Raw genomic sequence first — 22,078 nt, 5'->3', positions numbered from 1 at the left:
AGAGAACAGAAATGGCTCTGCTTGCTGCAGGAAGCCACCACGCTTTCAGTAGATCATGGAAAAAACACCAATTTTGTCATTTTCTGTGGGAAACAGAAAATTAGGACCCCTGTTAATCACTCATTGGAGAGAGGACAAATAGATCCTTGACAATTTAATTACTTGTATTTGTTTGGTTTGCCTGCGTGTGTGTTTGAGGGGGTGAAGGGTGCAACTTTATTATTAAAAAACCCCACATGGTCTGATCAATGAATACAATGCATTCAATTTAAGAAAATTGTTAGAAAAAAGACATCTTGCATGGTAACACCTCGTTGAGTAAGGATTTGATGATTATATTGTTATATTACTGTGTAGTTTTTCTGGACATGTTTTTGATGTTTTCAAATCATTGTTCTGCAAACCTTGAAAACTCAATAACTTATAAATTACAATGCTGGCAAGATTGACTTTTTCCCTGAATGTGACATTTAGAATACACTGAAATATATATAAAAAAACATGGATTTGTTTTCACAGATTACTAAACATTTGCATAACTAATATTTGGAGATGGAATGAAGCTCCAACTTGTGTACCTGAATATAAGTATGTTTCTAATTCGGAGATGCTTTGGTTCTAGGCCTCTGACTCAGGCCCACCCATGTTTAAAATCAATATATTGGAAGTTTGCTTAAAAATAACTAATACAATGCAAGTTTGACATGTCCTTTTTCATAGCTGCCAAATTTCATGGACTCACTATCTGACTAATAGTTTCTGTACATCCTCATGACTGTATGGTGCCATGCAGACAGAAGAGAAGATCCACTAAACTATTCCATTATGAGCTATTGAGTTCTGCCACTGGTGACAGACCAGCTGGAAAGTAGTCAGTGAGGTTGGGAGCAGAAGTTAAAGGAATAATCATGGAGCAGAAGTGTAACTTGGATATTCCAATTATTATGAAGTTCAGCATTTGCTGTAGTCAATCCTGGATTACTCCCAAAATATCTATGATTATCCAGAAGCTCAGTGACGGTTCTGAGGCAAAGAGATTACATACATTACATCAAAAACAGATTTGAGGGGAAATGGTTTTAATTAATTAGTGTCACTTTTGCTTTTAGTTCAGAAACTGTTGGAGAGCAGTAGATGGGGATGGAGGGAAGACAGTTCAATGTTTAAATAGAATAAGCCAATCTATGGTATACCACTATTCCATTTAGGAACTTCTAGAATAACGTTTTCTCATTTCCCACATCCTTAACCTAGAAAAATATATTTGTACTTTTTCTCACGTGGTAATTACTAGACAACTGCAATGCAGCAGGTGACCTAACGTTTGGCTATGGATTTTTTTTTAATTAAAACCTCTTGAAAGTAAAATGGCTTAATCTGTGGATTTATTCATCAAGGAGGTCTGTGTTACAAGTTGTCATGTCAAGTGTATGAAATTAACTCAAACTGAGCTCTGAAAATAGTTTCCCTTATTGGTTATTGGCTGATAACAAACATAACAGTAATAATTGTCTGCACATCTGCAGCACCTTTTATAAAAAAATCTTGGAGGTTTTGAAAAGCTTTGATTGCATCCATTTTTGTTTCATTACTGTATTGTGGAGCTATGTGTGTGTATTGGTGATGGAATCAGTGGAATCAACCCAGGAACCTTTTTTGGTCTGAAGGGAATACTAGTGTACATTTATGAAAGCTATAAATGGGCAAAAATACAACTCTTACAGGCTTGGGGGGTGGAGGCAGAGAAAAGAGAAACTGTCAAAAGTGACGGGAAACCCCATAGGTGGAGGGAGAAAAATTATTTAGGGGGGTCCTTGTCTTGGACGGCCAAAGCTGACTCGAGGTGATTCAATAATTACTCGTTCGTCGGGGCGGGCTGGTGAATAGAGAGGCCGAGAAAGCTTTATGGTTGTAAAACTTTACTTACGTCGCTTGCTGTTGCGACGAAAACAGTCCGGTCAACTGAACAACTACGTTAGTTGTTCCAGCTGGCCTGGCTCAGGCCAGCACGTCCATCTACAAATCGGGCCGGCAGGGAAAAGGATACGTCTGGGATTGCGCTCGGTGATGGGGAGAAGAATCGATAGGTGATCAGTCTATCGATCAGCTCAGCCACGAGTCAGATCTCTTCAGAAGCACTCTGCAGCGTGCTCAAAGTTCTCCGACTTGGGCGGAAGTCACACGAAATTTTAAACGGCTAGCAAGCCAATTACTAACCACCACGTGTGCATAATTTAGAGCTGGCCAATAGCGGGACACAAATTTACATTCGAATTGTGGGAACTCTCTTCCACCGGGGGTTTTCTGCAGCAACAGAAAACCTCTTACTTTGCAAGAGGCTCTCATGTGGCGGGAAAATTCCACCGTGCCGAGGCACCAAAATCACTGGGTTGTGACAGTCCTGAGTAAGTGCACGCATGTGCATGCACACCCTTTCCCCCCTAGCAGGTAACTCTGTGGGGGAAGGACTATGGGGGGATGGGGCAGGTCAAGGCCCCCCGCAGTGAGGGTGGCAGTGGGGCGGAAGCAGGGGATGGAGTGAATGAGGTCTCAGTTGGGATGGGCGGTGGGACAATCGGTGGTGAGGCAGCTCGTCCAGTGGCACAAGTGGGTTCCCACCACTGTGCGCACACTGGCAGAGGCCTGGGGGCACGTGCCCCTTGATCTGTGTGTGGGGCGGAGGCAGGCTGCCACTGTGTGCTGGGCTTTGCACACCACTGCTGGTACAGCTGCCTCGGGAGTCGCACAACATCATGTGTGCCCCGCCGTGGGGTGAGCAGGGGACGCAGCATAGCCCAGCAGTGGCAGGATGCACGTGGAGTTGTGCTGCTCCCAGGGCAGCGGCAGTGGCACTCTACCTGTTGCCTCATGTTTGGGGAGGCTAAACCCTGTTAGCCCTGGCCTTCTGCCATGTATGGGAAACCCACTCACCTCACAGCTCTCAAATCGGTATCAGGGACAGTACCTAATTATGTCACTTTCTGAAGCTGACTCATCAAGTCCTGCTTATGAGAATTCAGTGGGATTTTCTGTATTACTCAAATAGTTCAAAGTAAAGGAGACAGCATTTGATTAAACCAAAGAGAGGAGGAGTGATTCATAATGGAGGGAGAGAGAGAAAGAATGAATGGGGAGGAGGGAAGAGAGACACCAAAGAATACAAAGGTAAGCAAAGGGAAGGAGAAGAGTATGCTCATTAGGGCTGTGTGAAATTTCACTGGATATTTCATTTTGATGCTGTTTCAACTCATTTTGGGCTCAAAACAGCTAAATCAAAATGAAAAGGCTTTGAAACATCCTTGAAACAGAATGAGGGAACTTGAAATGTTTCGAAGCTGGGCTGGCTTGCAAGAAAACAGAAAGTAAGGAGAGGGAGGGGGAAGAGGGGAGAAGGACTGCTCTGATAGTGACATGTGTAGCTGACCACCGGCTGTGATCCTTCCCTGAGGTCCCTTCCAAGCCCAGTGCTCTGGGGGAGGGACGGAAAAACAGTTGCACCTTAACACACAGACACAATCACACATCACAAGTTTTGCTTGTCAGCAGCCTAAGGTGCAATTTCCCAGAAACCCCTGCACCTATCTCCTTGAAACGCCACAGGCTTTGTGGCTTCAGCAGGAGTTACCCTCCCTGCTGTTTTCATTTAAATCATGCAAGACATGACAAAGTTATAGGCATTTCATGATTCCCCATTATAGCCTATGAGCAAAACAGCGTTGAGACAGCAAAACAGTTTCAACGAAATGAAATGGAACAGTGCTTTTGAAATGAAATGAAGCTCAAAATTAAACACTGTCCCATCAAAATGGTGAAACTAAAGTTGAAACGAAGCAGTGCTGTTTTGCACAGCCCTAATGGTCATGAAGAACTGAGGGAGTGAACCATTGGCTAGGAATATATTTAGCGCAGGGCCAAGAGATGAGGTTTGCTGCTTTGTGGGCCACCACCAAAAGTGAACGGACCATCATATGAATGGTATGTGAAATACAACGTTTTTATATTATTAAAATACAATCTTGTAAGATAGGTTTTCTGAATTCAGCATACTATCATACCATGCTTGAGCAGTGACTACTTCAAGGTTCCAAAACAGTGAATATAAACCTATCCTACAAGAGTATCTCAAGGCATTCATTCTTTGGGCTAAAATTTTCCATAGTTAACTACCTAAAGGTACACTTGAAGCAAGTTCGAAATTTGAAATCTGAGCATTACTTTGTGAATTCCCACACAATTCCAGGAGGCACATAGAAACTTGAGAGACCTAATATGCCTGTAACAGGGCTCCTGCTCGGGGCCGATCTCCGTGGCTTGCCCACCTGTTCTTGGGCTCACCCGCCACACCTTGATGTTAATTAGTTAATTAATAGAGGTTAATTAAGTGGGAGACTGCCCATTTACTGCCCCAATGCCAGGGGGCACTATCTGCGGCTCCATTCCTCCCCTACACTGCAACCCAAGCCTCGCAGATGGCATTTAGGTGTTCTTATCAATCACTGGCCCCTACACTGGGCCCCAGAATCTGCCTATCAGGACCCCTCCAAGATCACTCCATTCAGGCAGCCTCCCCCACCTTCATTCAGGCTACCTAGCTCCCTGAAACTATTTTCCCCTCTCGGGTGTGGTCCCCCCGGGACGTTTGGCTACCAGCCCTCACCCACCTCCAGGCCAGTCGGGCCCCCGGGCCCCCGGCTCTTGGGCGTTCCTCGCAGTGGGCCCCTGGCCCTTTTGACCATCCTGGTCCTGGCCCCAGCATGGGCCAGTCAAGGGTATTCTCTTGATGTGGTCCGAGTCTCTAGCCCCTCACTCTCTCCAGGGGTCTGCCCTCTGGGCCCTTCACACAAATGGGGTTACCCACCCAGTGGTGGGGGCTAGGGGTTAAGGCACCCCAACCCACTTTTCACCGGGATGGTAACTGGCCTGGCATTTCCTGGGGGCTCCTGCGCCACTGAGAGCCCCACCAGGCCACCCACTCCCAGCAGGGTGCAGTTTTAGGTCATGCCCAGGACCAGAAGCTTCCTAACCATCCCCTACAGTTCCTCCCTTACCTCTTTCTGAGGGGGCCAGGCCCCTACATACTCAGTACCTCTGGTAACTTTACATGTCCTCTAGGGTGGGGGGTGCACTTTAATTAAAGCAGCTCCTGGGAGCTGCTTTAATTAAAGCAACTGCAGTGTCTCATGTATTCAGCGTCTTGCACTTCAAAATCAAGCCTGCTCCAATATGTGCTCATTAGCAAGCATAGGAGCAGATGTTGGGCGTGTGTATAGGTACTAGGCCTGTGCAAATAGGGAAGTATTCAATTTGGATTCAGCTGATTTGGAGGACAGTGATTTGATTCGGAGATTCAGATCACTGTCCTGAATCGATTTGGCCAAATTGGCTTCGGAAGATTCAGAGAGATTCAGTGATTTGGATCAAGAGAGGCAGGCACAGCCAGGTAGCTGCAGGTTTTCCCATGGCTCCTCTGGCTGTGCTTACCTCTCCATGGGTGGGGGGAGCCATGGGAGAAGCCCCCATGGCTGCCCTGCCTGGCCCCATCCCCCACCTGGCACCAGCCTAGTCCTGGCACTTTAAAAACAAACAACCCCATCCCCCCCCCCCCACATACTCACCAGCTGCAGGAGCAGCAATTGGTGCTGCTGGGCACTCATGGCAAAGCCCCACCCCGCACAGCCAGGAGGCTGGGCCGGGCAGGGGATGGGGCTGGGCAAGGCAGCCATGGGGGCCTTTTCTGCAGCTCCTCCAGCTGTGTCTGCCTCTGTCTCTGCCCAGCCAGCGCAGTGCAGGGGGTGGGGGACGTGATGTAGGCACAGCTCACTCCAGGTGACAGCAGGTTATAGCCCCTGCTCCCAGCACTGCCACGCCTGCATCAGTGCTGGGAACAGGGGCTGTGCCTTGTTGCCGCTTGCCAGCCGGCGCAGAAACATACAGGATGCAGGCATGGTAGCACAGGGAGTGGGAGCTCTGTCCTACTGCCACTTGCCCCCTACAGCCTGGAGTGAGCTGCGCCCGCATCCCACCCCACCTGCCCTGACTGGGCAAGTGGCAGCAGGGCAGAGCCCCTGCTCCCAGCGCCTCCACGCCTGCATCCTGTGCCCCCCCCCGCCCTCCCTGAGTAACACCCCCCCCCCCGGTCCCAGCTGGGCAGCATGTCCCAGCCCCAGTCCCTACCTCCCCCATGCCCCTTCTCTCCCACCTCTCCACCCAAATCAAACAGATTTACCAGCTGGAGGCAGCTGTGTCACCTGCCTGTTTAGTCTCTGTCTGAATCTTCGAATCAGCCAAATCTTTTCCAAAGCTTTTCCCAATTGATTCAGATCCTTCAAATTAATTTGGAGCTTTTAATTGGTCTCCCGATTCAGTTTGGATTTGGAGATTCGGTCTCCAAGTTGGACTGAATCTCATCCAAATCAAATCAGCTACTGAAGCTTTGCACAGCCCTAATAGGTACCCTAAAGGATGGAAAGGGAAAAGCGTCACTTCCAAGTGTGCTATTTCATCACTGGTTAATTTTATCAGGCCTTATACATAAACACAAGGTTAACTTGTACTCCACCTTTACATGGCATTTAAATAGCTATGTAACTACAGTTTCTGGCATATATGCATAGTTTATATACTAAACTATACTATATATAACTATACTCACCCTTCTGCTTTTCTACTGAACAGGCTTGGTAGGCTGTACTCTGGCTGCATAGATGCCCAGGTGGAATAGAATCACCCAGGCATGAGCATAACACCAGGTTAGTCTCAAAGCATTATTAGTTGTATTTTTTCTCTGAGGGCTTCACAGAGAAGTACCCTCCCACCATTTAACCTAATCACCTAATGCAATGGTGCCCAGTCTTCTGGCCCCATGGGCCATATCCCACTTGGACTTGGTCCATGGACCTGATCGTGCTTGTCAGCCCAACCCAACCATGCACTGCCCTGATGCTACACACTTGGATCTGGCCACTCACTGGCATAACCTGGCACTCAGGGCCACGTCTTCTGGCCCACATGGGTCTGGAAAATTAGCAGTGGGGGAGCACAATTAATGTGGCTACTGCTCCCCCACCATCAAATTTCCCAACCCTTGGGGAGCCCTGCAGACCAGATGAAACAGGCCAGATTTGGCTCACAGGCCAAGGGTTGTGTATACCTGGCCTAATAGTTAGGACACTTATCCAGGGAGCCTGTGATGAGTTCTAGGCCCCTCCCCCAGAATAGGTGTGAACCAGAATCTTCTACTTTCTAGCAAACAGCCCCAGGCCACAAGCTGGCGTTTGAAGCTGGTCCACTGCACATCCAGGAAGGAAAGATAGATGGGTGAATGAAGAGGCAAACAAGGGAATTGGTGCAGGGAGGTAGATACTCCCTTGAAGGGGAGAACACTTTCCTGGGAAGTGGAAAACACAGGTTCAAACAGCTTAAAGAGGGGGAAGGTTTACTGGGGGGTGTGGTGGGATAGTGTTGTGGAACCTGGGTCTCCTGCTCCAGGGTCAAGTGCCCTAACCTTGCCTGTTGGACTGAAAAGTGGGAAGGGCTACCTGCTTTCTCTGTGTGACTGTTATGGATAAGGTGATCCTCTTCCGATACAGGTAGAAATAGAATTCACACTGTATGTAAATGCCATAAGTTACAATTATGTGGCAATGTAAATGACACTTCGGAGCACAAAGGTAAAATAGGATTTAGTCCAAAGAGTCCTTAGGGGTATGACCTGTGGTGTTTCCAGAGCAACAATTCTCAACTGTGGTGCCGTGGCACTGGGGGTGCTTTGAGATCCCTCAATGGGTGCTGCTGCATCCAGACCATGAGTGAGGAGTAAAGCACTCTCCTCTTTGTCTGGCTCTCCACATCCATTGCGGTGCTGGTGTCCCTGATTGCTACACTGAGGACTGTTGCCACTGCTACCTTCCCTTGCCCTCTGGCATGCCCCCACACACTGAGTAGTGTGCTCTGCTGTGAGTTGATGAATGCATGGATGGAGCCATGCTTTTCAGCCCAGCTCTTCCCTGTGACTTTGCCCGTATTCGCCAAACCAGTAGGAGAAGTTACAGGGGCAAATGGCTCTGGTCACCAGCCCCATGACCCTAGAAATTAAGCCTCTATCACAGGGTCTACATTTGCCCCCTCAGGCATGGTTTGTGGGTGGGGTGGAGGAGTTGGCAGTGGAAGAGGGGGATCCACCTGGGTGAGTCCTACCCCAACCACCCTCCCCTGGAACCAGCTAGAGCAGAGTCTCTCAACCTTTTAGCCTCATGGCATGCCTGCATAACTTTTCTCAATAGGGTATGAACAGGTTGAGAAAATAGCTGGTGAGTCAGAAGTCTTTATACTCTTCCAGTGTCTCTGTTTTTGAATGTGTTTACACAAATACATATAAATGATTGAAAAAGGTATTGTTTACATGTAAAAATATAACTTTGTTTCAAAACGTGAAAAATAAAGTTTCAGCCCCCAAAACACGTTGTTGTTTTTGACTTGGAACTTTTCTGTTCTAAACAAAAATTGAATTTTTCCATAGATGTTTCCTACAAAAATGTATGTTTAATTAAAAAACCTCAATGTTCTATTGAAAAAATGTTTTAATAGAAGCATTTTGTACCACAGTGTACCAACTTTTAAAGGTTTGATATGGTCTATTAGTTATAGCTAAAAATAAAATTCTGACATCAATGCATGTTTTTTTTCCATCACAGGGGTAGGTACTCTTACACTGTTGCTGGACCAGTTTGCATAAAAAGTACTAAATGTCTTCTTGAAACACACATATCCCAGACTTACAAACATCTGCTTTGGTGCCAAGAAGAGAAACAAATTTGATAACAATCTCATATCTTTCAGTTCTGTGACACTTGCAAGTTTTTTTATCTTCCAGGAGACACCTGGCAACTTGAGTTTCCCCTTCTCTCTCTCTCCAAGTTTCTACACTTCAAAACCAACCAACCAAACAAACAAACCCCTTCTCCTTTTGTTGCAAAGATAAAATCAAAGGCCTTCTTTAAAGTACACCCTATTGCAAAGTCTTCCATCACCACAGTGTGGTACCCATTGGTATCAGAACTGTCAGTAGGAGTATTACAATAAGAAAGTAGTGAAACTACTGGTTTTCCAATTAACACATAAGCTGTTTTAAGATAAACACAAACAAAACAACAAACAAACAAAACACCATTTTTCTCTTACGGGTGAAATGAGGTCAGTGCTATATCTGCCTGGAATTTACGTCTAAGTTGATCTAAACTTTTTTGTGTTGTAAATTTGTTTTAGTTGGTTTTGTTTGTATCTGTAGTTTTTCCCCATGCTAGAATGTAAACAGTGAACAGAATCACTTTAAGGTACTCTTTAACAAATTTAGGTAGTAAAACTCTGTTAGAAAACTGAATTTCAAAAATATCAGCCTCGGAATAGTCCCTGGCCATGGATTTAGCATTTAGTCTTTCACTTGATTTCTTGACTTATTCCAGGTTCCAATCCTAACGTATTTATGTAACACATTGCAATTTATATTTTTCCCTAAAATGTCATAGTAAATCAGTTTACTACTTGTGGGATTTGGATTTTAGTTTTCTTCAAAAGATTCACCTCTGTAACATATTAACAGTAACAATCACTCAGAGGGAATAGTATTAAAGAGTTGTTCAAAATGCTAGAATTGGTACCCTTAAACCCTGACACTTTAAAATACAAGTATTTTTAATTAGCAGCTTTTTAATTCTTGTTTTTTAAACCTTTAGAGTAAACTACAGTCACATTCAAACTTTTATCAACCTCTTGGTCATAGAGAAAAAAAAGACTTCCTTGTTGTTGCAGGACTCCAGGAGTCCAAGTATCATCAGACTCCTGATAACATCTTGAATTGATAAAAATTATAGAAATTAATCTCATCCAGAATCGATGCACTTAGCACAGAACCTTGCTTGCTTACAAAATCCTATTATTATCCATACTATACCCAGTCTTTTGATAGAGAGAGAGCTTCAATTTTTCAGGTTACCGTTCTAATATTTTCTAAAAGTCCTGCATTTGCCAAAGGCAATATTTTTATAAAATAGACGCTCTTAAGACTACTTTTGGAATGATTCATATATTTGACATGAGATGAGTTAGGGTATGAGCAAAATTCATATAAAAAGAACATGGAGTTGAATGGCAGGGTTTTAACTCAATGTGTGTCTGAGCTAGCTGAGCATAGTCCGTTTCCTTTGTTAGGAAAAAAAAACAATATTTAAACACAATTTAAAAATAACAAACATGCTTCTCAGAGAAAAGCTTCTCTCTGGAAGTCTGTGTGTGTTTTGGTCTGCAAGAGTTTTGCTTGTGGTTGAGACATAGCAAATGCAGGGTTTTGAAAAAAGGAAGGAAATCCACAACAGTCTTGCTTGTCTGCAATAAGAAAAAGAAAGTTGTCTGTCCATAGAGTTGTTGCAAAAGATATAGTTGCTCTCAAATAATTATTCCATGACTTGAGACAATGTTTCTTTAAAACTTGACTCGTATCAAATTCACCAAGGGCCTAGACACAACAGTGGCAGATATCCTAACTAAAGCCTTCTCTACATGAGCAACCCTTTCAACATAACAACATGCATTAATTTAACTTTAATAGGGGATTAAACTAGCATAACTTTCTATGTAGGCATTCTTATTTTGGCTTAAGCAATCTTCCAGTTTAGCTTGTCATATGGTATGTACTTTCAAATTTAAACTAAACTCAAAAAGTTTCTCCTATACCAGTGTAAGGGCTTCTGGGTGCTGAGGAATAACGGTATAATGATACTTTTGAAGTTACATGAGTAAACCTGGTGAAAAAGTTTCTGTAGATGAAACCTAAAAAGAACAAGCTGTTGAATTTCAAAAAACATCAAAATGAACAGCAACATGAAGATATTGCTTGTAATGTATTCCCCATTTGGGAGGTTATTCTGCAATTAGCTTATCTCATATATTTTCCAAATATGCTTCTACTTTGTAGAAAGGAGGAGCTGAAGGGGAAAAAAGAACTCTTTTCCCCTTCCCTTTTTGTTTGTTACTACAATGTCTCCTAATGGACCTCCTAAAATAAATGTGTAGATACAGAAAAGCTAGACATTTTTTTTTTGCATTGGTGTTTACCACAGAAGACACTGGGGAAATTCCCAGGGCAGATCGGTCCTTTCTAGAAGATGGGTGTGAAGAGTTGGACTGCATTGATATGACAACAGAGGGTGTTTTAGAACAAATTGGTAAGCTAAATTCTAGTAAATCACCGGGACTAGATGGCATTCACTTGAGACTTCTGAAAGAACTCAAAATTGCAGAACTGCTCGCAATACTATGTAACCTATCATCACAAACAGCCTCTGTGCTAGAGGACTGGTGGGTTGCTACTATAGACTTATGACTGCGTTGACCCTTTGGTGTGGAAAAAGTAGTGGGCTGTGTGGAGAAAGTAGTGGGCCGTGTGAGGAAAATAGAGAGCCATGAGAAAAACCAGAGTGCCATGTGCAGTCAAAGTATAAAAAGATCCTTCAGCCCAGTTTGGGGTGTGTGTGGGTGCTTGGGTTGGAGGGCATGCCTGGAAGACAGCTTGTGTGTGTGCCTGAAAGTAGTGTGTGATGTGCGTGTTCGACTGCATTGGTGTATGCCTGTGAGGTAGTAAAAGGAAGTGTGCCTGAAGGGTAGTTTATTATGAAGTTACCCGATGCTGTTAGGCGCTCAGTTGACCCTACTGCATCCTAGAAGACCACATCATTGATGCACTGTGCCAGGAGACTGCTGGAGCTTAGTCCTAAAGTTGCCATTTCTTGTCCTCCGTTGCACTAACTCAGTCTCCAGAGGTAAAAAGAACCCCTCCTTCCCTTTCATTGTTATACGTTTGTCAGTCTTGTGAAGATGGGCTTGGCAGGGAAAGCCTTATTAAATGACCAGAGGTTTGTTAGGCCTCTCTATGGCCTACCAGGTGTCTGTGATTTGAGGCACCCAAATGGTTAATTTCCCCTGAACATTGGCCTGCAGCCTGGCCCCATTCAGAGGTGCACAACACCAATAAAAACTTCACACCAAAGTTAAAGTTACCAAGGATATATTATAAAGGTCAGTATCAAAATACAACAATAACAAATCCAGAGTAGCAACAGCAAAAGAGTCAATAAAGAGTCAACAAAGCACTATATATACAATATATACAAAGAACAATCAACACTGGCGTGTCACCATAGGTTGACAGGCAGGAAGGCCTGCTGCAGAGCCACTAACACCTGGAGGATTTCTAGCCTTTTCTTCACGTGTAGCAAGTGCTCAGCACCCTCCTGTCGGAACGAGGCAGATGAGTTCAGGAAAGTCTCTGAGTATAGATAGGTACACAGGTGGAGCTGATCCCCACACACACGATGCTCGAGCAACTCCCGCTCCCCTCAGTCTCTCAGACAGGTATATCTCACTCTCAAAGTGCTCTATCTAGCATATTCCACAATACACAATCATTAATCAAACACAAACTCAGACTCCCAGTCACGATGCACACCGACACATGCACACATCCACTCGCACACAGTTCAGACTCCCAGTCACAACACGCCTTCCACAGGCACTCATGCACACATGTGCCGAGATGGTGCCTCTCACTGGCTTTATAGTGGTCACATCACACCACCTGCCAATCATTCCATGGCCCAATCACTGTTTGCACATCTCAATCAATCAATCAATCAATGCCACTCAAAAGTATCACTTCCATGGACCCCTCACATCACCTCGTAACTTATTAACATGAAGTTCCCGCTCTGCAGTTATATAACTTGGTCCAAACTGCGCATGCTCAATCCTTCTAAGTAGGTCATAGCATCATCAAAGTCAGAAGTTTAAATGTTCAAGAGACTTCCAACCTCTCACATGTGTGACCATGTCACGAGCAGGCCAGGATTCATACTGTCTACACTTGTATGTACCTTTCTATCATAGTGTAAATAATAGGAATTAGGGAACTGTTTTAGCATAGTAAGTTGTTTGTATAGTGTAATAGATTTCATAGATTTTTCCAGTTTTGTGCCTAATAAACCACCATTGTTGTTCCAGTTTTAATTTGTGTATGAGGAATTTGTTATTGAATTACATTGATAGATGCTGGAGCTTGGACTGTGCTCATTAGCCCTAGGTCACCAAATTACTAGTTGGCTGGTGACCTTATTTGCCTAAATTCTAATTCCAGCCAAGAGATTTGGGGTCCCTGGGTGGGTGAGACTAGGTGTTAATGAGCTGTAATTGGATTAATCAATTAGGGATAAGGCCAGTCAGTCTAGTAGAAGCAGGTTCTTGTTGCTGACAGTAGTAAGCTAGCTTAGTTACACTGGAAGCCTATTGCTTGGCTTGCTGTTTTGTTTGGTGAATGCTTATTGTTTGCTAGGTGGCACCATAGTGTATACTATTGTTTTCTATTGTTCACTACTGTTCCTTGTGGCTTACTATTGTTTCTAGGGGTTACCTAGGGTATTGCTTACAGTAGTTTTACCTACTGCTGCTTATTGTTTTGTTGAAGTTAAGGGTGATTGACCGCTACTTAGCTACATTAGGGTCAACTGAAGGCATGCAATTGCAAGTGGTTGAGTTCACTGAGAAGAGAAGGAGCTCTGGTCAAATGGCAGTTACCTCCACAGATTATATTGAGATGTTTGAAGAGTGGGTTTCTAAGAGATTATTTTAAGAAATGTTTGGATGAGTCTTCTGGACAAGTGCCAAGTGTGGCACAAGGGAGAACTAGGATTTACTATTGAACTCTATAAACCATTTTGTGAAAAATGGGGTGAGTGGATGCAGGGTCGCAAGCACAGCTGCAAGGCTACAAAGAAAATGGCAGTGATGGGTTTGCTAAAGGTGGCAAGGAAACTGACAGAGACGTGTCAGAGGTTATATCAGGAGTTATGTGCAAGCAAGCAGTTACTCGTGGATAGTAATGAGGAAAGTGAACAGCATATTCGCAACCTGGAGAACCAAATTTGTCAATTGAATAAGCACTCCAGGCGTGATGCTAACAAAATCTGCAAATTTAAAAGTTATTTGAAAGAAGTAGAAGGTGATATCGATAGTCTCATTGCAAACTGTGACAGTTGGCGAGGTAAAGTAGAGGACATCAGAGTGGCTTCCTCTGTTCTTAAAGAGGAAGCAGAAAAGCCCACCACAGATCACACTTGGTGTGAGAAGAAAATTAGGTCATTAGAATACCAGGTAAAGGTTCTCAGGGGAAGTAAGTTATTGACAAATGTACGTGTCATGCCAGATAATTGTGATCTTGGAAAGGAATATAGTGATTCAGATTCTGTGTCCGGCCAGGATAGTGGTGATAGTGACTTGGCTAGCAATAAGACCCAGAAGGCTGACTCTCTGAAGCAGGAGAGGGCAGCACTTATGGTACCCATCCATGGCAAGGAGACACTTGGACAATGGCAGATCATGGACAAGAGAGGATGCTGCTTTCATTTAGCCCAGATGACTCACTTGCTTTGGGAAAGCACATTGGGCCACTGACCTGCAAGACCTGTGTAGACTGGACTGTGGAAATTGGGCTGAGTGGAGACAGTGAACACTATTCACTAAGAGATGTTATAGATCTGGCTCAAGAGTGCATGATGACGTGGGATTTTGCCACATTGCCATTAAAGATAAAATCTCCAGGCATCCAAAATGGTGATGAATTCACTGATGTGGTGTTTAACTTATTCTTTCATGGGAAACCTGTAGAGGTCCTTTATTTTGAGTGCCATCAGGTGGACGATGAATGTCCAGAGTCCTATATTCAGTGAAAGCAGATGCTTTTTGCTGTAGTCAATAGGGGCAGACAGTTGATCGATTTTGACTCCCCAGACTTTATTAGGGATTTGGTTAAGGGATTCTTGAGAGGTATTTGGATGTACCTGGGTACATCATGTAAAGGTTCTACATGTGATGAGGTACAGGAGGTGGCCACTGAAGCTCTCCAAGGTTAAGAGGCTAAGCCTGTTGCTCGTAAGGAAGAGCCAAAGAAACTGAGAGTTTTGGAGGTTACAGAGAGAAGCTTTGATCAGACTTAGTTGCAGCGGGAACCTTCTAAGGTTCAGAGGTTCCAGCAAGAAGTGGTTTGGCGAGAAGTTCCTAGCAAAGAGAAAAACCCATGAATAGCGAGAGTGTCTTGTAAGGACAGTGCGGGATTTGATAGCTCAGACCATGTGAGACCTGAGGGTCAGTTCAGAAAGAGTCATCAGGGCAGAGGTTTTTGGTTGTAGCCGTGTTGGTCTAAGGACATAGGCAGACAAGGTTCTTTTAGTAGATGTGATATAAATAACAACTGCGCGCAAGAATGAACACACATCAAAAATCTATCAAAGACAAGAATACGCATCTACCTGTGGGAGCACACTTCTCGCAGGACAATCACTCCCTCTCCAGTCTCTCAGTTCTAATCCTCAAGGGGAATTTACAAAACACCCTTTGTAGACAAGCCTAGAACTTCATAAATCTACTGGATACACAAAAACATGGACTCAATATATAAACATTAGATTTATGACACATTACAACCTGCCTGACATCTGATTCACCAGGTACCTGCCAAATCTAACCTTTTACATTTTTCTTTTCCCTCACCTTTTCTCCCTTCCCCTCCCCTACTTTTCTGACCTTTGTCTTCCTAATCTCCAGCTATTTCCTTTTTCACAGAGAGCCTCTATTCAACCTTGAATTAGTACCTCTGTAGTGTCTTCCTTACTCTCCTTGGCCTTCTTTTCCCCTCCCCCACACACCCTGCCTGTCCCCTCCTGTCCCTGCTTTGCCTTTTGTTTTTCAATTTCTACCTATATACAGTCTCACTGATATCCTGCCACACGTTTAACTTTTGATCAGTGACAGTATACTTTTAGAAGGCTGCCACAGGGATTCCATAACACACCGGTATATTGTCATAGATTTGTCACAGACATATGGAAAGGTCTGAGCAAGGAGGATGTGGTGTCATATGTTGATGATATTTTAATTACTGCTACCTCAAGAGAGAAATGCTTGTGTCATACTGAAAGGGTGCTAAACATCATTTACATCACCAGATTTAAAATAAACCCTGAAAAGGCACAGTTAGTTCAGCCTACAGTAAAGTATTTGGAATTACAACTTAATCAAAGTGGTAGAAGTCTGTGGCAATGACCTGGTTGTGTCTCTTAGCAGCAAAGAATGGTGTCTGCTTGAAAGAAATGCTTGCTGAGATGTCCTGTGGTGGCTAAACTGGTTTTCTAAGAGTTAAACCAAGCTTTCTGTTTCTTACAGCTAAAAAGTAAAGTGTAAAAGGAAACTTTGTGGCTTAGTGCTTGCTAGGACTCTGTGATGTTTAGATCAGGCATTTCCTGTAATTTGTTAATGCATATATGCCATAGCTTAAAGTTTAATTAAGGTTTAAAACCCAGTTAAGGCCGGCTTTGTTAGCAATGGCACAGCTAAAATTAATCATATAAGGAAAACGCAAAGGCTTGTACTGCTATTAGTTAATCATATAAGAAAAGTTTGCAGCATAAAACCTGTAATTAGCTGTGAGCTGACAGTGTAGCTCAAAAGTTATAAATTTACTAGTGCATCTGGAAATCGACAGAAGGAAACGCAGCAGCGTGGTAAAGAAAGCTGACTGTAAGAAAAAGCTGTTGACCTGGATTCTGTGGGCCAATAGATTTTAAAGAGCCAAAAAACTGAATACCAGGGTCCTTCCCGGTACCACTTTGGATAGTGCAGATTGGTGACACCAGACTTCGCTAGATCTTAAAAGGCTTGTCGTATACCAGGCATCAAAGGGGACTGCCAATAAGTTGTTGACTTGGAATTTTACTGTCTGTCTTTGTTGTATTGTTAAGGTTTGTGTAGTTGTGTGTTTGATAAATCAATAAACCTTTCTTACTTTATTACCCCCCGACCACTCTCTCAATCCCAAGCCCTCCCTCTGCTGGTGGCTGAAACAGAAGTCCAGTCAGCGTTCGAGTTAATTCAAAAGCTACCAATGCCTCAAGACACCAGTACTCTCAGATCATTTTGGGGTTTGGTGGGCTTTCTTAAAGGTTTTGTGGAGGACTTTGTGCTTAAGACATCGCCTCTTTATCGTTTTCTGTGAAAAAGAGTTGAGTGGAGTTGGGGCAAGCAAGAGTGTGCTGCTATAAACCAATTAAAAAAGAGTGTGGTAACTGCACCGGCACTGCTGTATCAAGACTTTAATAAACCATTTGTTTTAGACCTAGCCACTACAAACAAGAACCTAGGTGCAGTCCTTTCTCAGGACTTCGAATCAGGAAGATAATTGGTGACATATGCATTATGAGCTCTCTCAGACATGGACCAGTAATATAGCCTATGTGAGAGGGAAATTCTAGCATTAGTGTGGGCCCTCCAGCAGTGGGAGTATCTAGCAAGGATGGCGCCCATTATTCTTAAAACAACACATACTCTTGTTAAATATGTCATGAATGGAAAAAATAATGACTCTGGGGTGTCCAGCCCAAAGATTGATCAATGGACACTAGCACTATTAAATTGAAATGTGAGCCTGGAACTGGTGCAAAAGTTTCTGGCATTACTGTATGGTTTGGTGACAGAGGGTCAAGACAATGCCAATGATCATGAGTGTCTTTTAATTATCAATGTTCCCAAATTATTGGTATTCCAAATGCGTACAGGTTTTACAGAAGAAACCATTGCCACTTATGATCTAGTATGGTTTACCAATGGCAGTACATTTTACATTGATGGCATGCAATATACCAGATTCATAGCTTTATAAGTTGATAATGTGGGAATTGTGCAAGTTGTGAATGGGTGCTGTGATTTCCCATTGAACCAGGCTGCGGAAATTGTGGGCATTATAGCTGCTCTAGAAAATACACCTAAAAATTGCACCATTGCACTGTTTGCTGACTTTGAATGGGTACGCAGAGCGTTGTGTGACTGGTTGCCAGTATGGCAGTCCTGAGAGTTTTATACTTCAGATGGGAAACCAGTCAAGTATAGGACATTGCTACTATATGTTTACAATCTGGCAAGAGATTGTGACGCTCCAGTGGCCTTGGGAAAGGTCAAGGCACGTTCTAGAGGTACAGCAGCCTTGGTACATAATAGCCAAGCTGACAAGTCTGCAAAGGAAGGAGCTCTTATGAGCACTGGTTGGAAGCTGCTCAACAGTAGAGGTTGCTCCTGTGCTGAAAGTCATGCCTTCTACAGTCCCTGATTCAGTCAATTTAGTTGGTCTCCAGAATCAAGATGTAACATGGCAAAAATGGGTGCAAACTGGCAAGTTTAGAGATTGGTGTGTCTGGCAGGAGTCCTCAGGTCTCATCCTGTCTCAGAGAGAAAAGCACTTATTGCTGGTATGGGTTGCCCTGGAAGTGGTTCATGCAGACTTCTTAGAAATTGCACACGTCTGTGGACATTTTGTTGTTGATAAAACCCTTGATCGACTCGAGCAAGTGGTGTGGTGACCTGCAATGGAAAATAATGTTAAACATTTTGTTGAAAACTGCTTCTCCTGTGCTGCAAATAACTCAAATGGCTGAGTAAAGAAGGGACCACTGAGACACCAGAGAATTGTAGGTCCCTGGCCCAGGATACAGATAGACTTTATTGGACCACTGCCTTATACCCGGCATAGCAACCAGTACTGTCTGGTGATAATTGACAGTTTTTCCAAGTGAGTGGAGGTGTTTCCTGCCAAAAATTGCATGGCACTGACCACTGCTTGTGTTTTGATCAACCAGGTGTTTACACATTGGGCATGCCTCAATTTATCAACTCACACCATGGTCCATGTTTTATTCAGGATGTTATGAAAAAGACCTGTGAAGCATTTAACATCCAACAATGCCTCCACATTTTGCATCATCCCCAGGCCTCAGGATTAGTTGAGAGAACAAACCACACTTCACAAGGTTCTAAATATGGTTCAGGAAAATAGTACAAGGACTGGGACCTTGTTCTAAATACGGCAATGGGGCAGTGATATTAATTTGGGTATCCACTGGTAAAGTTAGACAATTTTGAGCTGCTCCATCATATACCCAACCATGCTTACAATGGCTTGTTAGTCATAATGTTATTTAAACAAACAATGTGTCATTTATGCTTAATCCTGGTCTAGTGGAGCTCTAAATTCATCTGAGATAGCTATCATTGATCCTCTTAACCCGCGTCATTACCACGAATCCACTATAAGAAACAAGGATACTCCATTTGCCAATTAGGAAAATCTTAAATTATGGGTTAATTTAATCTCTGATAAGAAATGTAACTGTCGCAGGGCACGTCAGTGCCTGGCTCCTAAGGAGTGAAAACTGCCTGGGAGAGAGCCCAGGCCGAACATAAGGGGGACAGCTGCGGGTTGCTGGGGCAACTAATGGGAGTCAGCTGGCCAGAAGGGGGCAGGGCCTGGCCCTTATAAAAGCCCAGGGCTGAGGCCAGGCTGGCAGTTCTCTGCCAGCAGCCGGAGAGGCAGGAGCTCACTCAGCCCAGCTATGGGGAGAAGTCTGAGGGGCAAGTACAGCTCATGAAAGCCCTGAGAGGATTGGGCACTAAAGGTTTAGCCAGGGGGCTTTATGTTTGTGTTACAGCCAGGAGGCTTGTGTTTGTTTGGCTCTGTTATTACACCCGGAGGCTTGGGTGAGGCTGTAGGGGTTGGAGGAGGCCTCAAGCACAGGGACCCCAGAGAGTGTGGGGTGACCTAGCGCCAAGAGGGCTCATTATTTGAATAGCGCCAGGGAAGGCGCAGCTCGCACGCCAGCGCGTGAGCGACTGGTGGCGAGGAGCGCGGCCAGTGGGTCGCGGGCGCAACCGGTGGGTTGCAGACGGGGGACCGAGACCCCAGATTGCGTGCGGGGTACATAGACCCCAGCCCCAGAGAGGGGCGATTGAGCCCAAGTGGGGGCATAGGACTTATAGGGACCTGCAGCAGTGTGCGGGGACCCCGACGCCCAGGAGGGCGCAGCATACGGGGTGTATAGACCCAGCCCTAGGGAGGGGCATTTCTGAAGCCCCAACGTGGGCGGGGCGAGCTCCCAGGACGGGGGCCATTTTGTAAGCCTAAGCGGGGCACAGCCAGACGCCAGTGAGGGCGCAGTTTATAGGGGCATAGACCCCGGCCCCAGAAAGGGGCAATTGAGCCCAGGTGTGGGCATAGGGAGCTCCAAAAAGGGGGCAGCATAGTGAGTCTCTGAAAGGGGGCAGAAGAGAGATGACAGCACTTACATCTGCGAGGCTTGGGCTGCATTATTAGGGGAGGTTGGAGCTGCAGAGCGCCCCCCGGCATCGGGGCATTATAATGGGCAGCCTCCCGCTAATTAATTAATTAACATCAAGACGTGGCAGGTGAGAAGGCGGGCGGTTGCCGCAGGAACAGGTGAGCGGGCCACAACTTGGCTCAGAAGCGATGCCTGTTACAGTAACCTAGTGATGTTTCTTCAAATTACCTAAGTGGAATATTTCAGTTAATATTTCATACACTGGTGGGTGGTGGGTACTGTGGCTTAAGCACTTAGCAGAGTTCTTTTGGATCACCATGAACAGTGCACCAGTTTTGACTAAAGCCAGATTATTGTATGTGCAAACCAACAGACCACATGATTTGATCTCTAGACCTATATATGTGGAGAGGCATATTAGATTTAAGCTTGGTCGTGCAGATGGTAGTTCCTTAAGGGAGGATTGTGCTCCACTCTTGCAAACACTTAGTTCTGGGTGGCACAATTTGTCCCTCAGCATTGGGAAAGACTTGCAAGTCAGGCGGCACAGAGAAAGGATGCAGGTACTGTTTTAGGCGGCATTGGCACTGGTCTAGGAATCTTAAATACTGTAAATTCCAAAGTAATTGCCAATAAATTGTCCTCAGCTGCCTGACAGCTTCAAAAGGTAGAAAGACCCTACACCACATCTATATCAGAAATTGGACATCAAGCTATTAAAACTCCCAGTATATTAACAGTGTGGCAGCAAATTTTGCACTTACAACAGTTATTAGTGCTATGGACATTAGAAAAGACCCAAAATGATACCAGGCTAGCCATGTTCCCAAACCCAATCTTGGCTGCAAGCTATCATTAGTGGTATTCTAAGACAAGGATATTCAGGTCATATACCTCTGGAATTTAGACAGTTAGTAAAGGAAGTAGTAACAAAACAAGAATTACAACTGAGTAATTGGTGGAAATTGGCCCACTGTGTTTATGATTTCAAACAGGATACAATTATAGCTATCATTTGTACTATTATTCAAGATGAAATTGAAGTTGTGTATCCTGTAATAATACTTGAAAAACAAGTACATGGTGCCAAATTTTTCTATTTACCGTGAAATTAAACTGATTCACATTGGCATGTATTTGTCAATCATCAAACAAATGATTCTTCATGATGGTATGCAGAAGATGTTAACTGCCAACCTGAAGAGCATGGAAAAACTCTATGTAAAGGTATCCTTTAATGATAAGAAGATAATTAAAGTGTCTGCAAACGTGTTGACAACCATCTCACCTCAATGGTGGGAGACCTTTTTAGGGTGGTCGCCCAGAGCATCAGGAGTATGGAATCTGGTATTGCACCCAACTGTAGTGGTGTTAACTGGCCAAGTGTGTCTGATACTGAGTATGTTAGGGTTGTCTGTGTATGTGTGGTGTATGAAGCGAAAGTTGCAGCGTATGGTAAATTCTAGCAGAGTGTGTGTGCATCCAAAAGAAAGAGAAGAGTCTGCGTATGTGAGTAGGCATAGACAGATCTGGACAGGTTGGACCAGATCTGGACAGGTTGGACAAGTGGGCAGAAAACAACAGAATGCAGTTCAACAAGGAGAAATGCAAAGTGCTGCACCTAGGGAGGAAAAATGTCCAGCACACCTACAGCCTAGGGAATGACCTGCTGGGTGGCACGGAAGTGGAAAGGAATCTTGGAGTCCTAGTGGACTCCAAGATGAACATGAGTCGGCAGCGTGACGAAGCCATCAAAAAAGCCAATGGCGCTTTATCATGCATCAGCAGATGCATGACGAATAGGTCCAAGGAGGTGATACTTCCCCTCTATCGGGCGCTGGTCAGACCGCAGTTGGAGTACTGCGTGCAATTCTGGG

This window comes from Alligator mississippiensis, chromosome 3, assembly GCF_030867095.1.
Source record: "Alligator mississippiensis isolate rAllMis1 chromosome 3, rAllMis1, whole genome shotgun sequence".
Classification (NCBI taxonomy): domain Eukaryota; kingdom Metazoa; phylum Chordata; order Crocodylia; family Alligatoridae; genus Alligator; species Alligator mississippiensis.
This window is presented reverse-complemented; position numbering follows the sequence as displayed.